The sequence below is a fragment of the Catharus ustulatus genome, chromosome 6 (genome assembly GCF_009819885.2).
Source record: "Catharus ustulatus isolate bCatUst1 chromosome 6, bCatUst1.pri.v2, whole genome shotgun sequence".
NCBI lineage: Eukaryota > Metazoa > Chordata > Aves > Passeriformes > Turdidae > Catharus > Catharus ustulatus.
In genome coordinates this window covers 8,888,070-8,912,045 of record NC_046226.1, presented here as the reverse complement: position 1 = coordinate 8,912,045, position 23,976 = coordinate 8,888,070, and the positions used below count along the sequence as shown (strand labels likewise).

Genomic DNA, 23,976 nt, shown 5'->3' with positions numbered 1-23,976 from the left:
AAATAAACAAATGAAAGCAAAACTTCCAGCAGCTTCACAGCTACATAGCAGTCTCAGTAAACTACACATTCTAGCAATTAAAGCAAAAACCAACTTTTGGGTTGAGACCCAGAACACTTACAAAAAGTAGTAAATAAGCACAGCTTGTTTATTATTCCAAGTTTTGAACCTTTCCCTTGAAAAATCCCAACTTTTGTATTTGAACAGACCAGCCAACACTGAAAAATGAAAAGGCCTGTTGACAACTGAAGAACTGCTATTTATTTTCTGTTTGATGGTCATCAAAAGGAATATGAAAAATAAAGCCAAACACCTCTACAAATGGGGTTATTATTCTACTTCAAAATCAAGGTGGGCTTTGCATGAGATCCCCAATATCCCAGTATTAAACTGGACAAGAATCACAGATTATATTATGTTATAAAGAGCTATTTGAGGTGATCTGGTCTGATCACCCTTCCCAAAGTGGGGCCACTCAGAAAGCTACAAGAGAATTCCTAACACTAATAGTGCATGTAGGTAATTCAGAATTTAAAAACACACAAACACAAGAAATCAAACAAATGCAATTTTATCAAACTGCAATTTTCAAATCAAATTTGAGGAATAAAATCTCAAGCCTTCTTGGCCACGTACCCTCATTTTTATCTTCTTACCTCCAATAACTGGTCTGAGGATTTTAAGAGTCAACAGAAAGATGAGTATCAATACATTCTCTGTGTGTTCTGGGCATAAAAAGGAGAAATGAATCCACTGTTCCTCCATGGTTTATTTTACCACATGAATGATGAGAGAAAAAGCACAGGATTGTACATGGTCACAAAGGTATGCATGGCCCCTGAAGCGTGAACATATATCTACAACCACACATCCTGTTGTGTGTCATTCCGTTTCTAAAATAATGCCTGAAAAGAGGAAAGTCTCCAGAAACATGAGGTTTTGCCATAAGCACACCCTATTCACAGGAATAAACAAACCAAGAAACCAGCAAGAGCTGTTGTGAAGCAGCCCATTCCTAGCAGCCTGAAGCAGCTCCTGAGAAGAAAGCTTTCCTCTAGCCAAAGGTTTCTTAAAATGTGAAAAGAACTTCATATAGATCCATTTTTTGCAAAATCCTACCAGTAACATGTCAGAATATTAATAAAAAAACAAACCCAAACCCGAATCCTTAATAGTGCATAAAACTTATTACAGTGTATCTGAATTTCCCCCCTATTTCACATGCAGCTTTTCTGTAACATAATGATTTGTGTTACTGCAGTATACAGCAACTTCAGATACACATCTGGATCTGAGCCACCTGCTGTACACATGGAACAATGAAGCAGTCCCTGTTGTGCAGAGTTGACTGTCACAGGACAGGGACAATGGAAAGCCAGACACAGACACACACAAAAAGGGGGACCGATACTGGGCATCGCTGGGAACAGCAGTCTCAGTACACACACATTACAAGTTCATTGGGGCCTTTTATAAGCAACACAAGGAGCCAGAGCTTTTGAAGAGAACAATAAAGCAGCACTGCAGCTGTTTACAGGGACCATTTCCCAAGTGTGAAAGGGTAGCACAAGAGAAAGCACGTAAGTGCTTGCTTGCCTCTACATTGCAGTCACAGTATAGACACATGATAGGCTAACGGGAGGCAGAAGTTAACATCTTAATAGCAAATTAGAGATGGTAAAAATAGGTATGAAAAGCAAAAGCAGCTGGTTTTGTAGCTCAATGCAAGAGAGGAACTAGTGGTAGGGACAAAGCAGCAGCCTAGAGAACGAGCAGCACTCTGAATAGGACACGGTTACATGCCAAGCATACAAAGATGCAAGATGATGCAAACCTTAGAAAAGTATATTCCCCTCCTCCATGTTTTGCTTTTGTTTTCCATTTTCAAGAATAACAGTACAATCCAACAACTACAGGAAATCTGAAAAAATCAACTTTGAAAATTACAAAAGTCTCTGCAGCTGATCTGCTTAGAGCTGCTGTAGAGCTGAGACAAGTCACTATTTTTCAGAAAGAAATCTGGCCACCTGCTGCTCTAAGCAGAGAAGGCGGGATACATGTAAAATCATGCTTCCTCTGAAATTACAACTGATATTACCCAGGAAACACAGACTAGACTGGGAAAAATATGTATTAATTTCAAATGGTGCAGTGTGCTGAACTGAACTGTACATGGCTTCATTCTGTTCTCATAGGTTTGCTCATCTTAAAATCATTTTATAGTATTCCCAATGAACAATCTTCTACAGACACTTTAGACCTGTGGTTTCTGTTCAAGTCAGAGGATAGACATTGGTAAGACTGGGGCATCACAAAACCTCAGGCATTAACAAAAAGAAAGTTACATGAGTTATTATGGAAGGATGAAACACCTACAGAACAGAAAGTTCCTACTGCAGCAAGAACAGCACATTCTAACCCAACAAAAGCAATCACCAAGTCTAGTCACAGAGCACACTAGAAATCAGATCAGTCTATGCCTATTACAAGGTGTAAGTTTTAAGCAACTGCTCCTAATGCAGCTGAGCCACCATGGCTGAAGGGAAGACAGGCTCCATTGCATCTGTCTTTAACACGCTGTCCCACTCTATTCAAAATGTGAGGTCACCTTTGGCTACCACATCTTTGCAATCCCACTGCATAAAGGGCGAGAATTAACCCAGCTTGTAAAAGCAACAGTCTGGAGGAAAAATGCCTCATTTTACCTGAACGTGCTGAATCTGGCAAGAGCTGACAGGGAACACAGAGCCCTTTAAAAATACACAGCATCATTTATTACACTGGGACAGTACTTTGTGTTGCATAATCCAAGCTTTTGTTTCAAGCAAGAAAATGTTTTCTAAATATTTTGTCACCATGACAGTCTAGCCTTGGACGCTAATTCTGCCCTTGGTTACTCCAGAAAACCCCTGTGAAGTCAACTGTGTTACCCAGATCATCACTGCATCTCAGGCTGCTGGGGAGGCTCACCTGGCAGTGCAGCCACCAGCATCCTCTTGGGCCTGTGTGCTCTGCACAGCTCTTTCAGCCTGAATTATTGCCTGCCACAAACTAAGACCTGTGTGAAGAAACAACATCATACGTAAGAGGAAGAGAGGTTTGCAACTATGAAGCACCAAATATCTTCCTAGTATGTTCAGCTTTAACCAAGACAAAACCTATTCCCAAGATAGCAGAATGAAAAATGTTAAACACAGAGAAAATGAGGCACAGAAAGAGTTCCCAACTTTGAGGGCCCTGTTCCAAGTAAAAACATGTCTTTCAGGGACATTAATCTGGAAACTATATCTGAGCAGATACAGCCCAAGTCCACAGCACAGCCCCAAGAAGAGCAGTGGAGCATTTCCGTATGACTCAGGAAGCCCAACAAACACTTCTGCAGAACAAGATCAACAGGGTGTTTATATACAGCAGCAGCGTCATGTGAACGGGCGGCTTAGTTTGTGAAATGAATGTTTGCATTGTCATTAAAAAAAAAAACCCAAACCAAAAAACACCCTCTATTCCACACTTACAAGTTTCCAACATAAAAACATAGCAGGGGAAGGAAGTACTTCAGCAGCCAAAATTTACAAATTCTTACCATAACTTTGGCACAGTAAACTTCTCCAGTGTCACAAAGGCCTATTCTTCAGGGGGCTTGGTTGCCTTTTTTTTCAGAAGGACTAATCCACATGTGAAGGCTATTAAAGAACACACAAAATGCCAACAAGAAGCATAAACACACACATTTTGTGTGTGTCTGTTTTCCAAGTTTTATCTGTTTTTCCTTTCACAGATACCTAAGAGCAGCCTGGAGGCAGGTATTCCTGCTTTCTCACTTTTTTTGATGAAGCTCGGTGAGCTTTTTCTTTTCCCAAAATGACAATGCTGCTTTATTTTAATTCATTCAAATAAATGAGAAAGATTCACCCTCTTGAGCTGCACTCAAGCAGTCAGGCTTCAGGAATTTAACAAAGAATGAAGATTTTAATACAGAGGGTTTTTGCTTGTTAGTTTGACTACAAAAGAAATTCCTCACAGTAACCTTTTGATTGTTTGAGAGGCACCTTACTAGAACTTCAAAGAAAATGCTTAATACTCTAAGGTACACTTGGCATTTCTGCACAGCAAAACAAATTCAAGCTCTGAAAGTCAGCATTTTTTTCCTCTTATTATCTGAAACTACGTAAAAGCCCTAACATAGATTTGAAAGAAATATAACAGAAAATTCTGTCTGATCTAAGTACATAGAGCTAAATTTATCCTTCAGTTTCCAAAACATCACTTGGAGATTGGGCATTTAGAGTTCTATTCACTGGCTAGAAAAAAGCCAAATGGTACATTTTAAAAAAGTGACTTTGAAATATTGTTATGAGAACAGGGACAAGCTATGTAAACCCTAAAATTCTCTGAGTCTTTGTATTCACAATTATTGTCACAAACTAAAAGGCTCATATTCCCTACTAAGCAAACATTTACAATTAAATCCATTCTGCACAAAGCATTTGCATTTTGAGATAGAACAGTCAGTTGTTCAGCTGCTGTGATTTAGATGGATTGGTTCATTATTGCTGCAGTTCGTTTTCAGCTACACTGTATAACAAAGGGGTGCCAATGTAGTCGTGAATGGTTTTAAAGCTAAGTACGCTGCTATTCTTCCATGATGATGTAATTTAACCATCTTCCCATCTCTCAGATCAAGATATCTTGACTTTACAGGCTAAACTTCAGCAGAAACAACAGAAACAAGCTGTCACAAAAGTGTTCAATAGGCATTACAGCGATACTGCAAGTCAGCTGGAGGTTGTTGCTGGCAAGTTTGCAGTGGTTTTCCACAAATGAAAATGCAATTTCCCCTTAATTCTTATTTAGAATAAATGCTTTTCTTATCATGCAAGTGATAAGGCAACTTTGACTTCTACATCAGGAGATAAATCAGTTATATACCTTTCAAACGTTCCTGCTATAGTAAAAACACACCTACATCAGAAAAGAAGACCAGATTTTCAACTACCCCTGATGCAAAGAAAATTTCAAATTGAAAAAGTCAAATAGTATCCTGCTCTTTCACTGTCTGAAAAACAACACCAAAGACAGTATTAAAGTCACTGATTTCATTCTTTAAGCGGGATTAAAGAGAGAATGACTTCTTACGAAGGCATATAGTGACAGGAAAACAGAGGATGGTTTTATACAAGCAGAAAAGATTTAGATTAGATTAGATTAGATTAGATTAGATTAGATTAGAAATTCCTTAGGCTGACGGTGGTGAGGTGCTAGAACAAGCTGCTCAGAGAGGCTGTGAATATCCCATCCCTAGGAGCGCTCAAGGCCACTTTGGATCGGGCTTTGAGCAACCTGGTCCAGTGGAAGGTGTCCCTGTCCATGCCAGGGGCATTGAATTAGATGATGTCTAAGGTCCGTTCCACCTCAATCCATTCTAGGATTAAAGTAGATAAACCAGCTTTTTAGTAACAACCATGTAAAAAGGTAGGAATTATTTTTTTTAAATGATGAAAAAAGCCCATGATGATCTAAAGTGTGGTCTTCTGAATACATTGCCCCAGCAGCATGAAGAGCACTTCACATAGAAGGACTTGATCAGTGAATTTACAGTGGCAGAGGACTCCTATCCTCTGCCCAGAAATCAAAGTCCACCTAGAAAACTACTTCCAAATCCTACAACCTGCACTGTCACCACAGATAATCACAACTGGATTCCAGCCTGCTCCATGCATAAACTTCCAGTAGAATAATAAACATTTAATAGAGTTAAATCTATGCAACTACATATTTGAGTCTTGATTTATTCCTTGGTGTTCCCAAACTTTCATTCTACTTAATCAGCATGGGAAGGCAAGGAGACTGCAAGATGAAAAGTTAAAAATAATAAAACAGGACAAAGAAAAATCTACATTACAAAGAAAACACTTCCAGTTAGTTAAATGATTGCTATTTATAGATGGTTTATTGACCACAGACAGGCACAGGGTACAACGTGTAAAAACACCAGTCCAGAAAATTCATGCTTGGAAGCCCCTGAAAAGAAACCAGCAAATAGAAGGCTCTATTCCCACTCTGCAGAGGCCTGGCAATGGATTTTGAGCTGCTTAACAGGTTGTTCAAGGATGTAACTATTTACTAATACTTCAAATGAGAAGCCCTAGCATAGGCATAAAACCAAAAATACACAGAATTGTGTGCAGCCTTGTAATTCTGGGCATAAACCCTATTCAGTGCAAATATTTTCCAGACCAGTTTAACTACATCATTCTGTACAAAGCAGCAGCAATATGTTGTCATTTGTAATATGGCACATACAAAGGCTTGTATGGGAAGATGTGGCAAAAATTTTAACTAAGTATTTTTTTTTCTTAATCTTAAGATTTATTTCAGAGGAGTTTGATAAATAAAAAAGCAGTTCAAATACAGTTTCATTTCTATGTTTCTGTTAACAATTAGACCTGCCAAGCATCCTGCAGATAATCAGAAATTTATTTTTTCATATTGCCTGCTTTCTGAAGTGTAATGAGGATGTGTTCTGTGATCCCCAGACCCTCTGACACAATTGCAGAAATAGCAGGGTACTAATCCTGCTAAGGCTAGGAGGCCAGAAAAACAAAAACACACACTACAAATTATTTCAAATCCTCTATTTTTTGAGCTTTTTTGTGACAAGTAATTAAACAGCCCTTTTTATTCTGCTTAATCTAAACCGTGAAGCAGGCATGCATGTTATCTTCTCCAATTTTTCTCAACATCATGAGGACTAGCAACCTTCTCTGCTTCAGGAAGAAAAACAGGCAAAACTTTCAAAATCTACAGATGGGAACTGATTTATAAAGCAAACAAACATAAGGGTTGCACTCCAAATTTGAGAATCAGTAGCAATTGCTGTAAGCAGCCTGACCTCCATCAGCACCTGAAGTTCACTTCAAGGCACACCAGGGTCAACCTTTTGAGTCTCCACCAGCAAAAAATGCTAATCTTGAAGAGCTCTCCTATGGAGACAGGCTGAGAGAGTTTGGGGCTGTTCAGCCTGAAAAGAGGAGACTCTGGAGAGATCTTATTGCTCACTTTTTACACATAATGAGGGCTTTAAAGAAAGACTGCGAGAGGCTTTTTATCAGGGCCTATTGTGACAGGTTATGGTTTTAAAATATAGGAGAGTAGATTGAGACTACATAATATTTAAGGTAGAAATTCTTCACTCTGAAGGTGGTGAGGCACTGACACAAGTGGCCCAGTGAAGCTGTGGATGTTCCATCCCTAGAATTGCCCAAGGTCAGGTTGGATAGGGCTTTGAGCAACACGGTCAGTCAGTGCAAGGTGTGCCTGCCTGTGACACGGGGGTTAAACTAGATGATCTTCAAAGGTCTCTTCCAACTCCAACCATTCCAAGGCTGGAGCTCCCTCCCAAAACAGGTATCTCCTGTGAAGGCTGTGGTTCACCACCAACACAAAGACCACTTCTCTGGCATGCTCATCCTGTGGTTCTCATTAGGAGTCCCTCAGTAAAGCACAGGCAGAGGAGACTGATTTGACAGCCCCATAAATGACTCAGATGTTGCACTCAGTCTCAATATGAGCATGAAATACCATTGCAGCCATGCACAGAACCACTGACTCCAAAGTGTATTTCTACATGCAGTTCACCAAAAGCCTGGGTTTGGACAGCACTTCAAAACATGCTCTCCCAACTTACCCAAGAGACTCAGGGAAACAGTAACTGACTTGCCCACAGTCTGTGATAATTGTTTACCTCGGTTGTCCTCAAATATGACCATGCACTTTTGAATAAATTGACAAATTTCACAATGTTATTTGACCAGCTATCTTTTTCCCATTTTTTGGCTCAGCTTGAAGAGATGGGAGAATACTGCCAGACGTCTGTAGCATGCTTACCAACTGCACTCAAAGTCAGTCTTCATTATTTCCCCCTTTCAGTTGCAGTAAATATTTCTCACAAAAACACACTACTTCACACCTAATATGGTGCTTTTCTTTCTCCATTCTTTTTCTTCCTCTTTCCTCACATAGTTTCCTGGTTTTTGTTCCCCCTTTAAGAAGCACATTGTACCTACAACATAATGCATCTGAAAATAATAATCCCTCCTCTGTCTACCCCCATGAGAGATGACTTTTAAATAAGACTTAACTGATTTTTTTTCTTAGTAAATCAGCTACTCCAATACATAAAAGGGGGAAAACGCCACACAGCTGACAGGTATTTGGTTTTTACAATGCTCTCTTTTCTAAAATACATTAAAATTAAATGTTGAGATATTAAGCAAATCCTTTTTTTTACCCCAATAGATATCAAGGTCTGTTTCCCAAATTAATCTGACACCAACCATCACCCCAATTTTTAAGAGAATTATTAGTAACACAGAAAGTGTATGAAAGGAGAGACACTACATGTCACCATGTACTGCTCTAAGAGCATCAAAGTCTTCACTAGTTTTTTCAGAAGGCAAAGTCACAGGCTACGAGGGATAACCAGGAGCAAGTCTGGGCAGGGGAAGCCTCAGGCACAGACAAGGAGTGCAACTGAACACAGTGGCAGCAGCACCACTTGGAAGGGAAGGAACCTTTTGGCATCCACACAGGGGCTGCAGGGGAAGACATTTCCAAGCAAGGACAAGGCGCCAAATTTTAAATGCATGGCACAGAACCTTGCCTAAAACCACCCCTGCAAGAACAATGAGCAAGCTTTATTCTCTTGCTTTCCCTTTACCTCAAAATAGAATACTCACTCAGTACTTCTTTCTTCCTACATCCAAACCTGATGACTTCTCAATATGCCTACTGAGAGAAAAAAAGAACAGAAAACATGGACCGCTTTTTTTTTTTTTTCCAGAGGCCTACCTTTCCCTTTTTGCAAAGAAGGAACCATGAAAAAGAAAATCAAAGCCAATACAGGCACTTTCTACATGATCCACTGTATCAAGTGCTCCCAGGCTCACTTTTACAGGGATTGCAAGGTCCTAGATCCCTCATTCTCAAATCCCTTTTAATAACAAGTAGCATTAATTTATGACGCTACCCCACTTTTAGAGATAAAATGGAGACCTAGTTTGTTTTGCTTCTGATGTGCAATAAAACAGAATATGAAAGTAAACTTCCAGGACTGACATAAACAACATGGGTATCAACATCCCAGCTCTTCCTCTTTGCCATTCAAAGCGAGAGTGTTCAGTGTCACTTGTATCCAAGTTCCAGTCAGTTTACAACCGATGAGAAACACATCTAAACCAGCACCACTTCTCTAAAGAACTGAAAGTATTTTGTGAAAATGTTGGAATAAAGACTTTTTGGGAGTAATTTTTACTGAGAAAAAAAAAAAACAAAACACAACAAAAAACATTTGGATGCCATCCTTCAAAATTGTAAAGCTGTGGATTAAAGAATGAGTTTAATGCAAAAATGTTCTGGAAGAAAGATTTCTGAAAGAATGCTGGAAAGTAACAAAAACACTCAAAGACAAGTAGTCTGCTCTGTGAAAGGAAGATGAGCCATTTCCAGGCTACACCAGTTCTTTCAAAGATGAAGTACAGTACAGTTACCTTCACTAAGCTGATTCTCAGTTTCTGACTTCCTCTGTCATCCAGAGCAAACTTTTCACAGTGCACTGGATCCAGCCTGTTTCCTATGATCTCTCCACAAATAATTCCATCAAATGAGATTACCTTCCAAAAGTCTAGCTGACTAGCCATTATCAGCTCATATTTCTCCAGATGTTTTGTGATCTCATCCTTTCTTAATGTTTCTAGCATCTTGCCTACCACCAAGGTCAGATTTACTGGTTGACAATTTCCTGGTTCCTCCCCAGTCCCTTTTCCCAGAACAGGACAAGCAAAATGAAAGCAACCAAGAGCTAGAATTGCAAAACTATTGCCCCTTGTGTTGAAAAAGAGACACACAAGGAAAACCACAAACTGACACAGTTTATCTTTTGTTTCCAACAAGAAGAGCAACAGATTTCCCTATAAACCCAACCCTTCAGCTCTAGAAACAGCATCAGTTTCTTTCCCTCTGTCACAGCTTCCCACTCCATTCTTCATTCAGCCCCACTCCATTTTTGGTTCAGCCCCTATCTTGTTTCTTACCTTTCCATTCCCCCCAGTTTTTCCTCTGAAGCAGCTGTGCCCTCTATAGCTGGCATCTTCAGAGATCAGATGGGTCTTAGGATCCTTTGCATCAAGTGCCACAGCCATTCTTTGAAATACCATGAAAGCCAGACGATCCTTGAACTAATATGAACCTCAAAGGTTCTGACTACACAGGTCACCAAGACAGTGTATCACTACATCCCAGGGACAGACAGAAGCCAAGGTAAGAACAAAAAAACACCCCAAAATAAAACACACAAACACAAAAAAAGAGGTAGGGAACATGGTGAGAACAGAAAAGAGAGAAGAAAGAAGAGGTGAAGAAAAACAGCAACACCAGAGACTCCCTGACTTAAAAATGTATCTGGTCATATCTTGTAAAATCCTCTTTTGATTCACACTAACAAAATACTGAAAGTATGAACCTGTGCTCAAAATAACAAAGCTAAAGTTCACCATCTGTGCTATTCTGCCAGAGAAAGTTAAAAGAGCAACAATCAGCATTTTACATATGGATCTTGCATCCACTTTATGCAATGAAGTTATAGCAAGACAAATCACAACGGGCCACTTGTTATTTATTAGGTTGTCTGTATCACTCCATTCATTACAGAAATAATTCTTTAACCAAAAGAAAAAAAAAGGCATTCTATCCAGAAGTGGAGTAGGTATCTTATGTATTATTTCTCATTTAAGGGCCTCTCTCAGTTTTGATCAGCTTGTAAGCCAGTCCAAAGTGTTTCACCTGCCTGAAGTCCATAAAAATTAGCATTTGGAGGATATGTGATGGTGTTCATGGTTAAAATTACTATGTGGTGTTAATATACTATTTAAAAACAAAATAGCTCTGCATTTCCTGCTAATGGATGAATACACAGGTCTCTCCAGCTCCTTGTAATTGCTTCCAATTTCTCAGACTGCAAAATGGAGATTTTCAATTCCTTTTTCAAATGTCAGTGTATATTCTTCCCTCCCCCTCTTTCCCTGCCTCCAAAAGACTCCTTTTTTTCATACAAGTTTATGCCCTAATAAGAAAACCGGACATACTAGGGAGGACAGAGATGACAGAGTATCAAAACGCACAATCCCCTCTTTGTTAGCCATGCAGAAAGACTTTAAAAAAAAAAAAAAACAAACAGGATGAACACTGAAAACAATAGAAGGACCTTTATAAACAGGGACCAGAGCAGAAAGATGCAAGAAATCCAACGAGATCTTTAAAATGGATCAGTAAAGCAAGTAAAATACACTTGGGCACACCTCTGTTCTCCAAAAAGTTCCCCACACACAACCAAAATTAAGGATCCTCATGATATACATTCAGAAAACCTATAATCTCAGAGCCCAACAAGCAGCAATTTGGGCAGATGATTTTCTCCTTCTCCCCTCATATTCAATCACAATTATAGCACCTCTGTGTCGAACCATTTCCCCATCCTTTCCCACTAAACAGAACCTTCTGCATCACACAACCAGCACTGCACACGCTGGATATTCACACACATTGGTACACACACAGTGCACCAACCCCAGGCCTGAGCCCCTCCACACCTCCAGCCTCCTGCTGGAACAGTCCAGCCAAGTTACACACCGAGTGGACAAGAGTCTGTCCTTGCTGGGATTTGAGTAACAGCACCAAGCACTGCCAATGGGGAAAGGGATGGGGAGGGGAAAGTTCATTCATGAATTCTTCTATTTCTGCCTGGTTGAGGTTAGACATGCCATGGACATGACTGGCCCCTGCACAAACAAACATCTGCACTACTGGAAGTAGAGCTTCCTTTAGTGACTGACTTAGAGAACTGCCAAGAGCTCTCGGTCAGGCAGCGATGTTTAATTTCATTTCTCCATTTGTATTTTTAATCTTGGAAACAAAAACATAAATGTAAAGCATGCTGACAGAAGAAAACAACTCCACGGTTCCAGCAAGCCCTGCTACTTCCCTGCCAGGCCGAAACACCTGCTCCTGCTAATGATGGCTTTATGCTTACTTACACCTGCCATCCAGAAGGGCTCCAGAGCACTTTGCAGCCTGATTTATACACACACAAATCATCAAATCCACCAAAATTAAGCCACTTCTGAGGTGAGATGTATCAACTGTTCAACTGCACACAGCCATGCTGTTCAACTGCTCAGGACAGGAACTATAAGAGACACCAAACCCAACCCAAGCTATGGGGAACGTTAGGTTGAGAGAACATCATCGCCCAATCTGGATTTTGGCCAGTCGCTACCTAAAATATTTGTGTGTGGAAAGCCCTAGGATCTTTAAAGAACACATGCAGTGCAACCTTTGGTTTTATAAATTATCTAAAAGACAAACTATATATATATGTGTGTGTGTGTATGTTTCTTATATCTAAAATCCCCCCTTTTGCAGTCCCTCCCTGCACTAATTATTGTTTATGCCTTGACTTCAGAAGCTCACCGTATCAGACATCAGTTTTGGAAACATCCTGTGGTTGAAGCACTTGATCTAGCAGAGCCAGCAAACTGATAGTGTATGGCAATAAATGTAGATTATTAAAAAAAAAAGATGATGAACAAAATACAAGCACACACAGAGTGGATAAGTTACCCCCCAGCAAAAGACAGAGCCAAATGAACTGCATTTGTCAACCTATCCCTGAACAGCTACAAAAACCAAGAGACTCTCAGACTGACACCAGCAGACTGAAGATAGAGCATTGCTTTCTAAAAACCTCCTCACAAGGACAACACCGAATTAACAGTTGCAAAGTCAATGGAGTGGAATGAAATAGGTGTCAGTGCACATACCAAGAGGGCAAAAAGGCACTGGGAAACAGGTTAAAAAGATTAGGAAACCTGGCATCCAAAAAATGCCAAGGTGTGTTTAACAGTTTAGGAGTTTGGGCACAAATTTGCAGGATCAAATATGCGGAACATGGAGAGTAACATTTTGAAAATGGGAATGTGTTCAGCACATAATCTAATCATAATATTATCAGCAAACGATCAGAGATAATAATCTGTTTCTCTAAGGCAATTTTAAAAGAACAACAACAAAAAAAAAACCAGATCAGGAGATCTGGGCATCTTTTACTACCTCCTCCAGAGGTCTCCTTACTTGAAGGTAGCTTTATCATAATCCTAGAAACAACACAAATTCAGTTCCCAAAAGTAAACACAGACAAACCTGAAATACAACATGATTGTTTAAAAGTTTCAGACATATGTGCCTCTGAATCACCCTGACAATGTCTTTTCCATAGTGTTTAAAATAAATGCTTCTCCCTCAGATTTTTGTGCAGTGTTCCTCAAAATAACAGAATTTTTTTTTTAAATTACAGGTAAGGAAGAATTGCTACAACAGATGGTTAAAAAACAGCCTGAAATCATTGTTTAAAACAAAACAAAAAAATCTCTGATTTGAAGAGTTTCTAGATAAATGCAAATGGGAAGTTTAACTCTGTTTCTTTCTTCTATTTAATCCAAACACAGAACAGTTCTCAAATACTTTGTCAAATGAAGGAGTCTGAGTACACCAGAATTACTGAATGAGCTAGTTAAACTAATGAGTGCAAAGGTGGTTCCAACTGAAATAAACCAAAACAAAGAAAAACCCCACACACCCCCCTAAAAATACTTGAACAAAACATCTGTACATCAAGCATCAATATGCTAAACTACATGGCATATCCAATTGTTAGAAATACACACTTCCACCCTCTTAAAATACACATTATCAACATGTTTTCTAAATTCCTAGAAATTTCTTATTGTTGCTGAAGAACCACCAGCCTTCACCAAGGTTACGATAACGCATTTCAAATTTCTTCCATAAATAATTATGTTACACCTTTGCACCTTCAGGCAAATTGTTGCAAACCCTCTAGAAAAATCCTGAGTCTGCAGAATCATATAAGCTTCCCTACTGCTGGAACACACAGATTCTGTTTTTGGTCCAAAAAATGACACTATCATGGAAAGTACCTAACACCGCTCACCTCTTTCCAAGAAACAATAGTAGAATACAAAGAAACAGGTAAGTCAAATACCCTATAGGATCAGTGCTTTGGTACTTGAAAATCAACACCTCCCCAAAAAAGAACAAACCCACTGTTTTTGGAAGAAAACATGTAAGAAGGCAAAAAGCCTAACAATAGATATGACTGTCTTTTCAGTTTTGTCACTCAGTCAAGAATAAAGAATTTTTATAAAAATCAAATGTCATTGTTGGTACAACCAAAATGCAGAGAGTGCACAAACTCAAGGCTATTCTTCCTGTCCAGGACACTGGTACCCAGAGCAGTTCAGACACAAAGAGAATAGCATATTTTCTAGCAAGTCTCTGCAAGAGCACAGCATTGCTCACAAAATACAGGCATATTTTTCAGTGTTCCAAAATATTCATCTCAATGCTCCCCTCTACCACAAAAAGGAAAACTACAGACCTATATACAAACCAAAATTATTTACTACAGTTTAACCTCTAACACTCTAAGTAGCATCTCCTTCACTTGCTACCTTTATCATCATTTTCAAAGCAGTTGACACCATTTTTTGGTGAACACATGCACACACACACACAAGAAAACCCCCTTACACACGCATTTTCTAAACCTTGAAAAAAAAACCAAGCACACTTCCTATGTGCTATATCCTACTAGGAAGAACAGGAAAATGGATTATTTGAGGACATGCTGCTAAACACCAGATTAGAGAGGGATGGAGTCAATTTACTGTTCAGAAGGAAAGAGTCACTTACCTCGTTTGTGAAGCCAGCCTTCCTTCACTATCGCTACTTCATTCATAATGGCAGGAATGTCTCTTGAAAAACCAGTTTATGTCAAAAGATCACTCTTCTGAAATTCCAGAACTCCAGCAGAAGGTTCCACAAGAGGGATGAGGGTTTTTCCTCTGTTTTCCTCCTTCCCAGCTATTTCTAAAAGGATCAAAAGAAGAGTACACCATCATCTCAAAGCATGTCGCAGATGTATAACAAGGGATACAACAGGGAGTAGTTTTCATTGCTGCATTGTTGCTTTGGGATTTTTCTGTTCTATTATTATTACAAATCTTAAACAAGGGCTTAGCTCTCCACAAGAATTTATCTTGGCAGGTGGAGGTGCCAAAACCAGGCTTGCTAAAGTCCTTGAGTGAGCAGGCTGATCACTGGCAGACTCACAATACTACCAGGAGCTGTCTGAATTACAGGTGGATTCAAGACCTTACCTAGTAGACCTTCATGTCTGCAACACCACCTCATTATTTGCAACAATAAAAATTCTGAAATATCACAAAGACCAGTTTTCAATGTTTCCTGGTAAGACTTCCAGAACATCTCCTGGAAGGTTTCTTTACAGCCTGATAATAATCTATTAACTAGCACACAGTGTGTCTTAGAGATAAACCTCTGACAATAAATATCCTGCTTCAGATTTTTGTACTTTTTCGTACTTTCATTCCCTTAATCCTACTCAGATCTCCTTGACTCCCAAAAAAGAATCTTCTCTACCTTTGGTATTTCTAACTTTTACCTCTTCTAGGGTATACAAACAACCATAGATAAGCTTACATACCTTACTGTTATCCCAAATCAGCCCTTACAGCACCCTGATCAATTTTATTGTTCTTCCTTAACTGCACTGCAGTTTGCTGCTGCCTTTATAACAATGAAATATACCCAAGCACAACTTGGGATTTTTACCCCTCTGCTTTATGAGACAAAATCTCTCTCTAAATAGCTCAAGATTGCCATTTCTTATTGAGAATGTGCCTTGCTCATGGCTGACTACCACAGAAACATTCTGTGCATTTCTCTCCCTCACTGAATGTAATCTCTTCCCAAATGCATTAGCTTTTATTATTTTTCTAAATTGAATCTGATTATTTTTCTGCTTGTGGTACAAATATTCCCTGTTTTTCCTTTAATTCCTCTGTGCTCCCCAAAGTGTCCATGCTGCCATTCAATTTGGTATTACTTGAGTGATCAAAAAACCTAATTGGTGACAAATTCCCAGCAGTAACCAATAAGTTTAATAAAACAAAACCCAGCAACATTTGTAAACTGCCACCAAAGAGCTGGCTTTTAGTGGAGTCTCTCACCTACCACAGAGACATTCCATTCCCACCTGACAAATATATACCATCTCTGCATGCAGTTGGCACGTCTGCATCAATTATCTCTGAGCATGCAGGTGATAGCCATCCATCAGAAACTAGATTTAAAAGCAACTAATTCCCCATAACTCACTAAGACACAACACTGGATGGAAGAAAACAGGTGGTCAAAATGAATCCAACCTAGAACTGAAACCCCAGCAGGGGCAGAGGGCTTTGTACCACATCAGAGTGATTTGAAACAGGCAGTGTTCAAAGCACAAAGCTCAAATTTGAACAAGTTCCATCACTGCCAGCAGAAACGGACGGAGAAAGGAGGTCACTCCCCTGACACTCTGCCTACAGACCTACACTGTTTGTTACTGTTCCTCAGCTTTTCCAGTTAACAGTTTATGTTGAAGTTCTCCCCAGAAACAAGGTGAGTTTGTTTTGGTTTTTTTTTCCAAATTACAAATCTGCCGATCTCACTAGTTAGAATTATCAACTCCACAAAACAGATGTTTGCCTGAGGGAGGGAAGACACAAAAAATTAGATTGGAACAAGTGACATGTAAGAATTCCTAATTTCATAAATAAATATGAGAACACCGTATGCTGCAGAATAGAGACCAGTAATCCACAGCTGCCAGAGATACCTCGGAACAAACTCCTTGAGCTCCAGAGCAATTAGGATAGAATCTGACAAACACAGCGGGCTTTTTCCTTTCAAAATGGCCATGTATAATGCACAGTAGCCGTGCAAGCTAGACTTGCTTGCTGATGTCAAAAGGAGACTAGACCTCACTTAAAGGCTTGAGCAATTTGCAAAGTGTTGAACAAAACCCCCAAGATTATCACAGCTTGAGTATGGAAATGCAACACCCAGGTGTGAAAGTTAACGCTTTTAACTTTGTGTCATACAGGGTGCAGGGACTGTGCAATCCTACCTCTGCACCTTGAATTCAACCATTTAGAGGCACTGAGCAGTCAATATCCTTTCCAACAACCATACATAAAAAAGGAAGTTACAAGACAAAGTAGGCCATAGAAAGGGCAATACTATTATTAAAAACATAAAAAAGCATGAAGGACCAGAATGCTCCAATCTGCAGCTAACTTACTCCAGGTTTTCCTGCATTAACATGTGCCAGGATTACCACTTGGCAGCTTCCTGCTTGTCATCAGCTGAACTGTCATTTAATAATCCAAATTTGAATGACAACAGAGCCAAAAAAAAGCAGACCAGGAAAGAAATATAAAGTTCAGAGGGACTACTTTTTCTGCTCTCTGTGGTGTCCAAGCAGCCTGGACTGCCTTTTCCCTACCATTTCTACCCCAGAAGCATTTCCCACTTGCTGTTGTAGCTGTGCTCTCAAGGATGTGTCTTTACCTGCCCACTTCTTTGCAGGGGAGAGGGGTGGTGAAGGGGGTGGAGAGTTTTGTAAAGAAACCATGGCACAACAAAGTGGAAAAACATTAAATACTTCCTGACACCAACCTGCAGCATGGGTCCCACCTCAGTCCTTCAGTCAGCCATGTCACAGCACTTACTTCACACGGAGAAAGTTAAGCTATTTTTAATTTGCAATGTGAAGAGCTGGGTATCCCCTCTCACTGTCTAACAAGATGTCCATAGACACAGTTCCAGCAGCAGCAAACCTGCTCTATCTCCTGTATTTTGAAACACACATTCAAGCTGTGCCTAATACATCTATTTTAGTAAGAGACGCTATTGAAGACAGTGGCAGCAAGCAAGAGTAATTTCTCGGAATAGAAGAGCAAGTTAACTACAGGTCAATGTACTACTGAAGATGTGTAAACCAGAAAAAGTTCCTTTTCCATAAAATCCTTAGAGGGGAAAAAGAAAAAAAAGAACGATTACAGCCCTTATTTATGGCCATCTAGGAATGGTTCCCAGTGAAGAGAGGGCATCTGAGGTAAGTATGACCTGGCTGCTCCAGTCTGTGTCTGTACAGGACTGAATACTGTCAAAAGCTAAACAACTTGGTCTTTCTCTTAGTGTTCTCTGCTTGTTTTTCAATACGCAGTTCTGTAATACTTTTTTAAACACTGAAATAGTCCTCACGCAGCCGAAGTGCTGTAAATCATGAACAGCATGACATCAGCATTGTATCATGGTGACACCGGTTTTGCGTACATATTAATTCCTTAAAGGTTATTAACTTCATAAATAATGAGATAACTCACTTCCCTAGGCACTGCAGCAGTGAAACCTGCTTTAAGGAGTCAGTCCAACCAACCATCCAACAGAAGGTGGAGCAGAACCATCTTTTCCGTGTTTGGGAGAGTCACGTTAGAGCTCCTTCTCTTGTTCTCTTCTATAAATTATCCTCACCTTCTTTTTTTTCTAAGAAAGTAGAAATATTAATCTGTACTTCCTGTTCTCTTTCCAATGCAAAGTTTTATATTTGTTTACACTCACACCCTAGAGCAGATCAGGAAGAAAACGAAGTCTCCCATACTGCTGAACCTTAAGCTTATGGGATGCAGGAGCACTTATGGTAATCACCTCATCTTCACGAAGGAGAGTGAGGAAGGGACTAAAGGGACACTGACCCACCAGCCTCGGTCCTGGCATGTCAGACTGCGCCTGGGCTGCACTGGTTAGCCCAGATCAGAAAGCAGATTACAAAAAAAGCATTCTCCTGTGCTAACACTTTGCCCTGTCACACCACCAGTTACCGATGCCCACTGCCCTGGTGTGGCACATTCCTGCTTCTCCCAGGACACCTGGAGCCCAAACGTCCTGCACATCCTTACACGTTCTCATAATGCACAGCAGCAGGACCAGGCAAAACAGGATCCAGCTGCCCAAGCTTGCCTACTGTGGCCACATGACACTGTCATGAGAGCAAACGAGGCACACGGGAACCGGACTGGGCCAGACGGTGAATTCGGGCCCGTTACATGGGGTGCCATGAGCAACCTACACTCTCCTCCCAGTGCAAGCTCCCAGCTGACAGCCAACTGCACCTAAACAGCACAGACACAACAAAGTTGGGCTCCAGCCAACATTTCAAGTGGAGCATACAGATAGATGTTCCCACCAGGCTTTGACCAGTGAAGTACATCTCCTGCGTTACGCAAATCCTGCCCTGGCTGTTTCACGGCAGCAGCAGTGATTCCAACGTGCTCAAGGCCCTCTGAGTCTGCAGCAGCTTCGCACCATGACCCAGTTACCAAATCTGGGCAGACAGCTTTCAAGGAAGCTTAGAAGGACCAGGTTGTTCCACCATCTTCGCTTTCCTCTCCAAAAGGCATTGTGGGCCACGACTTAGGTGTGGTCACCAGTATTTGCTACTATGTGTCCAATGACACCACTTGTAAACTGGAATTTCATGGCAGCAAGTACAGCTCATGATAAGGTTCACAAAGGATTCTCAGATACTAAGTTACAGAAAACGGTAACTGGAAAATCACACCCCTTTTTTTTGTTTTTTCCAATCTGTTAGCCTAATCTAGGTTTACAAAACCGTAATTTGAAATATTTGTGCTCTGCTGCCTTTGCTGATCAATAGACAGGAGGTTATGTTAATGCTGTCCAGGTGAGGGGCCACATTACGACATCCAACTGTCCATGCTGCAAACACAACAGTTTGATAGGACAAACTAAGCCACCTATTTCAAAACTGAGTGATCTCAGAAAAGTGACTTCTTCATAACCCCCTCTGCAACCCAGACAAAACCTTCTTTATGTTCCCAAACAAGAACAAGTCTTTTTACAGTTTATGCTCATATAATTTAAGAACTGTGCGGCTCAATACTTTGGATATATTTAATAGCTGAGATATATTTAATCAAATTCCATTTTAAAGTATTTGTAACAGAAGTTTTGTTCAGTCCCCAAAGAAATCAAGACAGTTGTGAAATTATTTAATTGTTAACGTAATCACTTACAGGACATTTTTATAACACTGTAAGCAAATACTGGAGCTGAAAGTGACTTGTGGACACTGGGTCAATTCTTAAATTTGATTTACCATTGCTGCACATGAAAAAACAGTTCTATAAACATCACATACAACACAAACCCTACTATTTAAAAAAAACCAAACGTAGTTCCACAGTGTCTTTAAATCTGCTAACTCAGAAAAATGTTGTGCCTGTCACCATGAAACTAACTACTACATGAAAGTAATTACTAGTCATGCAATATGTCAAATTTATTTACCTGCAAACAAATATTCTTCAGCATTAAGTGTTAGTAACTCCCTTTAATAACTGTATTTTGAAATGTACATCCCTCCTGTGGTGTAAATATATAGATTCGCTTCTTAATTGATAGAGGTGGTAAGAAAACAAAACAAAACAGTTAAATATTTCCCACAGGGGTGGCCAGGGGGGAGGACACACACCACCGATAAGGTGCAAGCTGTATCTGCATCACTGCTGTCCTGTCAGTAAAATATATTAAAAGTACTAGAACGTTTATATGCTTGATTACGTGTTTTGCAAAAAAACAGACACAAGTCCTACAAGTCTCTAAAAACATTTCAGCAACTGCAGAATTTCACTTGGGGGGGCGGGGGGGACATCTGCAGACATCTCCCTACACCTCTGCAAAACACGACTGCAAAAAAAAAAAAAAAAAGAAAAAAAGGGAAAAAAAATCAAGTCCACAAGCGCTGCACAGCCACCTACACACGCCAAATGCCCACGGAGAGAATCACACCCCCGTCGGCAAACACTCAGTGGTCCGCAAAGCGGAGCTGGGCTGAACAACGCGGCCGCAGAAGACAAGGGGAGAAAATGGGGGCGGGGGAGGTGGGGAAATGGGGGGTCCTCGGCTACTTCGCTCGTCGCCGTTTCAGAAATTCACAAACCACCCCCCAGCCGCCCCCACCGCCGTTTCCCCGGGAGATGCTGGCGCAGGCCCGAGGGGAGACCCCCGCCCCGCCGCCCTCTCACCCACCGCATCCCCGGGGAGCCAACAGCTTCCTGTCCGCTCCGGGCCCGCCGGCAGGACGGACCGACCGGCCGGGGCCGCCTAAGCCCGGGCCTCCTCACCCCCACCCCGCCCGGCCGTGCCCGGGGGCCGCCGGGGCAGCCCACGCCCGGGGAAGGCGAAGAGAGAGCGGCCGCCCCCTTTCCCGTCCCTTCCCTTCCCTCCCGGCCCCGCACAATGCGGCCGCGCCGAGCAGGCCCCAACCCCGGCGCTTCCTTCCCCCAGCCCTTCCCAGCCGGGGAGCGGGTCACTTACATGGCTGGAACCCGGGCAGGAGGCGGCGGCGGCGGCAGGGGAAGGGAGCCGGGGAGGGAGTCAGGGGAAGGGGAGGGAAGGGGGGAGCGAGCCAGCGAGCGAGCGGGGGAAGGGGGCGGCCGGCGAGGCGGGCGGGCTCTGCGGCGAGCGAAGGCCTCACTGGGCTGCCGGCAGCCGCCGCCTCCTCCTCACCATCCCCGGGCGGCGGGGCGGCTCCTCCTCCCCCTCTCGCAGGCGCTCGGCCCGTGGGGTTCGCACGCCCGCTCCCGCTGCCGGCTCGCCTTCCCCGCCGCTCCGCCCTGCGAGGCCGCCCCTCGCCTCGCTCCGCCGCCGCCTCCCCCCGCACCCCGGGCCGCGCTCCCGCCGCCCGGGCCCGGCTCGTCCCGCACGCGTCTCCGCGGCGCTCGCTCGCACCCTCCGCGGAGCGGCCGCCGGGTCCCGCCGCCGCTTCCCGCCCGGGCCGAGGGGCCGCCCCGCTCGCTCCGCGCCGCTCCCCGGACGGGGTTCGTGGCCTCGCCACCCTCCGAGCTCGCACAGCAGCGAGCAGCGCCCGCCAGCCCGGCCCCCTCCGCCCACCCGCCGGCCCGGCCCCAGGCCCCGGGGGCGGCGTTTCCTGGCCCCGGGCGGCCCGATGTTCCCCCTTCCCCTGGCACCGGCCCGGGCCTGGACCCGAGCGCTGGGGACGCTGTGCCCGGGAGGGATCGGGCCTCTCCTGGCTCGGCCTATGAACCGGCTGCCTGGAGCATGAACAATTTTACACGATCACAGAATCGATTAGGTTGGAACAGACAGGTCATCGAGTCCAACCTTTGACCGATCACCACCATGGCACTAAGTGCCACATCCAGTCTTTCCTTAAACACTTCCAGGGACAGGGAGTCACCACCTCCCACTGAAATGGGCAGTCCATTCCAATGTCAAAATACCCCTCCTGTGAGGAATTTCTTGCTAATGTCCAACCTAAGCCTTCCGTGGTGCACCATAAGACTGTGTTCTCTGGTCCTGTCACTGATTGCCTGGGAAAAGAGACCCATCCCCACCTGGCTACACCCTCCTGTCAGGGAGTTCTAGAGATTGATAAGGTCCCCCTTGAGCCTCCTTGAGCCTCTTTTTTTCCAGACTAAACACCCTCAGCTCCTTCAGCTGTTCTTTGCAAGACTTGTTCTCCAGACCCTTCAACAGATTAGTTGCCCTTCGCTGGACAAAGGACAACCCCAAAAAAGGGGTAACTCCACATAGGTGAGAGGCCTAGGCAGCCCCAGCATTTCACACTCCAGGAAGGACCAGGCTCTTTTAAACCTCTTGGGGTGCTTCCAGCAAGCTCCCCCAAAAGCATGGGGTACCAGTGGTGCTTCTCTGCCCTCAGAGCTTTTCTTTACACTCCCATAAAATACCAGAATAAATTATGAGGTTCCACAGTGCCTTGGAAGGTGCTCCAATATCCTTTTCCACAGTGGACAGGCTGCATTAAGGAATTGCCTATGGAGGGGCCAGGTTAGTGATTCTGGATGTTGTGCTTGAGGCCATCCTGCTGTCACAGCAGGAATGGCCCAAAACATCACAAATTGCTTCAACTATTGCTTACAGCATGGCAGTGGTTTTGGCAAGGTTTTTGAAAGCCATTCTGCTCTAAAAACTAATCTTGTGGAAACACCTATGACAGATTAACATTTCTCCACCCTTCCACTATCAAAATTTGTCTTCTTTGCTCATTAAAGGATTTTGCTTATTCTCAAATTGACAGTGCCATAAACGTTAACTGGGTTGTGAGAACTGATTGGATTTCTTCAGAAACATACGATCACTGATGATCACATTTCTGCAATCGGAAGCTGGCTTGAATTTAGGAAACAGCACATCTTCCCACAGCTTTGCACTGTTGGCAACATAAAAGTGCATAAAACGCATTTACAGCACTAAAGCTGGAGAATACAGCTCTGCCTTTACAAACCTGTTGGATTTAATAAGAGGCTTTTTTACCACATCATTTTGATGATTGTAAACGTTTACTGAAATTCACTTTCTTTTTCTATTTTGATCAGCTAGGTTTGACTGGTCATATCTGCCATCAGGGCTCCTGGGAGTCCTGGATTCCTGGGTTTTGGGTACACTGGTGAGCTAGAGGAGCCAACGATGAGGCAGAGGAGAAAATGCTTCACTCTTCTTCATGGAGGTTGAAAAAAGAGTAATGCCTCCTTTCCCACCAATGTACAGAGCAGTTCCTGCTGGCAGAGCAGCTACACCAGCGTGGGATTTTCTGTGCGTCACCTTTAGGTTTACTGGGTCATATTTCAGCACAGTTTTAAAAATGTACCATTCAGGCACTTTAGCAGAGTAAGCAGGCCCCATGGTCCTGGCCCAGTTACCCAGGGCAGAATGGAATGGCTGTGGGAACTCTTTAAGATGTAAAGGTAATAGAAAGGAAAAGTCTGGGTTTGTGATCACATTTTGACCTACCATGCATTACTTACAAAATACTTAGTGTGTATTAAAATGTAGGTAGTCCTTAAAGATGTATTTAAAATTAAATTCATCATCAGTTTGCAAAACTTGCAGGCAGCTCAGAGGACATGTATTTTACTTAACAAAAACAAG

The 23,976-nt window shown here is 42.4% G+C and overlaps 1 long non-coding RNA gene across 6 annotated transcripts in view; it reads right to left on the bottom strand.

Moving 5' to 3' along the window:
* LOC116997207 overlaps nucleotides 1-21,701 on the bottom strand; it is a 39,508-nt gene extending 17,807 nt beyond the window's left edge. The window contains exons 1-2 of one of the 6 annotated variants that reach the window (XR_004418124.2): nucleotides 21,382-21,701; nucleotides 14,827-18,528 (exon numbers count right to left, since the gene is read on the bottom strand). This is a non-coding gene — a long non-coding RNA (uncharacterized LOC116997207). Of the gene's footprint in view, nucleotides 1-14,826; nucleotides 19,546-21,093; nucleotides 21,189-21,381 lie in introns of those variants that run through there. The other 5 variants (XR_004418126.2, XR_004418128.1, XR_004418125.2 and 2 more) reach the window with 5 other exon arrangements.
* Nucleotides 21,702-23,976: the final 2,275 nt, after the last annotated feature.